At 42.1% G+C, this 2,723-nt stretch overlaps 1 pseudogene; it reads left to right on the forward strand.

The window, feature by feature from the left end:
- Positions 1-1,364: 1,364 nt before the first annotated feature.
- Positions 1,365-1,857, forward strand: LOC102861806 (annotated as a pseudogene).
- The last annotated feature ends 866 nt before the right edge of the window (positions 1,858-2,723 follow it).

Below are 2,723 nucleotides of genomic sequence, written 5' to 3' on the forward strand. Positions count from 1 at the left end.
TGTGTGTGTGCCATCAAATCAGATCTGACTGGTACAGGAGGAGATTGTCCCTCCTTCTCCAGCAGAGCATCTGGTGGATTCGAACCATACACCTCTGGGATTGCAGTATAGCTTCTTGCCACTAGACCACCAGAGCTCGCCAACTTTCATGAACACTAATTTAAAAAAAGAAAAGAAAACAAGATCTGCCCGACTACCACTGAGGAGTCATTATGGATATCAATCTATTAAACTGGCCAGAGTCACCAAGGTGTTGGGCAGAACCGGCTTGCAAGGACAGTACATGCATATGTGTGAGCGGTGTTCATGGACAACAAAAGCTGCTCCATCATCTGCAACAAGAAAGGTCCAGGGCATGAGGGTGACGTTCTCACCCTGCTGGAGTCCGAACAAGAGGTGCAGAGGCTGTGCTGATGCCGCCGCCAGATCCTGGATGTCTCTTCTACAGCCTGGCCCATGGGGATGATCTTCATTGTTCATTTAAATATATATTGTAATAAAAAAGAATGAAAACAAAAGTCTCCACCACTGGGCCTATAGGCAATATCATGATAGATGGAGAAAGGAGTGAAATTATCAATTATCAACTATGAAAACACTTGGCACCAGCAGTCATGAGATCAGGAGACATATTGTGTTGGGCAAGTCCACTCTCAGGGACCTCTCCAAGATACTGAAGAGCAATGATGTCAGTTTGAAAATGAAAGTGTACCTGATTCAGGCCATAATCTTTTCAATCACCTGCTGCACATCTGAGAGCTGGACAATTAATAGGGAAGACAAAAGAAGAATCAATGGCACTCAAAGTGCTAGTGTTAGAGAGGAGTACTGAATATCCCATGGACTGCCAAAAGAACAAACAGATATGTCTTGGAAAAAGAGTAGCCAAGTAGGGAGCTCTGTTGGCCTAGTGGCAAGAAGTTTATAGAAAAAGAAATAAAGTGATGTATTTCATGGAGCAAACCTGCAGGCATAAAAAAAAAGAAAAAAAAATAAAACTCTTTTTAAGGTTTTTAAATCATAAATGTCACCTTGATGACTAAAGTGCACCTGACCAAAGTCCTGGTCTTTTTAGGCACCTCAGTTGCACTGGAGAAATGGACAAAAATGAAGGAAGAGAGTAGCAGAATTATGTATTTGAATCATGATTTTTGGAAAAAAATAATGAATAAATCATAGGCTTTCAGAAGAATTAATAAACCAGTATTAATGAAATTCAACCAAAATGTTCCTTGGAAGTGAGGATGGAGAGATTTGGATCACTTACTTTAGACACATCATCAAGAAAGACCAAACACTTGAAAGGAAAACCATGTTTGGAAAAAGGTCAATGAAAATGAAGGACCTCTGGTCCCTGGTCCAAGATGGCGGATGAAGCCACCCAGCGGGTGGTGTCAGAGATCCCTGTCCTGAAGACTAACGCCGGACCCCAGGATCGTGAGTTATGGGTACAGTGACTAAAGGAGGAATATCAATCCCTTATTCAGTATGTGGAGAACAATAAGAATGCAGACAATGATTGGTTCCGACTGGAGTCCAACAAAGTAGGGACTCGGTGACTTGGAAAATGCTGGTACATCCATGACCTCCTCAAATATGAGTTTGACATCGAGTTTGATATTCCTGTCACATCTCCCACTACTGCTCCAGAAATTGCAGTCCCTGAACTGGATGGAAAGACAGCAAAGATGTACAGGGGTGGGAAAATATGCCTGACTGATCACTTCAAGCCTTTATGGGCCAGGAATGTGCCAAAGTTTGGGCTAGCTCATCTCATGGCTCTTGGGTTAGGTCCATGGCTGACAGCAGAAATCCCAGAAAGGTGTGATCCAGCACAAAGAGAAATGCAATCAATGAAGGATCAAATCACTGAGGAAGAACAGAAGGGACCTTTGATAAACGAGATTTCTTACTCATCTAACTGCTTCCCCTTCCCCTCTACTATTTCCACTTGTTTCTAAGTCACTGCAGCAGGCAATGCTGGGGGAAACCAAAATAGTGTTAGTACTCAGTTTCTAAGTTAGGCTGCAGAAGAGAACGAGAAAGACTTGGACCTTCGAAAACCAAGAGGCAATTAAATACAAGACCCTCCCCAGGTGAAGCAATGTAAGATCCTGACATAACTGAAAGTGGGAACATAGCTTTTTTGGTTTCTGGAGATAGCCATCAATAAAAGCTGTTTTCTCTGGGGGGGGGGGAGCGGGAGAAAAGAAAGAAAATGAAGGACCACTCAGTGAGATGGATTAATGAAATATCCACAAAAATAAATTTAAAAAACACCAACAATTGTGAAGATGGCACAGGTGCAGGCCAATATTTTATTCCATTATACATAAAGCCTCTATTATTAGAAGTCAACTTGATAGGAACTAACAACAATGAAAGGTCTTGATTTTCATATGCTGTTGTTTGACCACACATAGGAACCCTGTGAACTTTGCACCATTCTGTCATCTCTGATATGCTCAAGCCCATTGCTGCAGTCACTGTGTCAGTTCATCTTGTTGAGACTCTTCCTCTAATTATTTGACCCTCCACTTTTCCCAACATGATGTCTTTTTCCAAGTATCGGGTCCTTCCTGACAACATGCCCAAATTACGTGAGATGAAGTTTCACTATCCTTCATCCAAGACAGACTCGTTTGTTCTTTTGGCAGTCATTGGGTTTGAATCTTCAGTTCTCCTCTAATAACATTACCGTTCAAAGGCATCAGTTCTTCCGT

The sequence above is a fragment of the Elephantulus edwardii genome, unplaced genomic scaffold, assembly GCF_000299155.1.
Source record: "Elephantulus edwardii isolate Elephantulus edwardi_28Jun2011 unplaced genomic scaffold, EleEdw1.0 scaffold00017, whole genome shotgun sequence".
Lineage (NCBI taxonomy): Eukaryota > Metazoa > Chordata > Mammalia > Macroscelidea > Macroscelididae > Elephantulus > Elephantulus edwardii.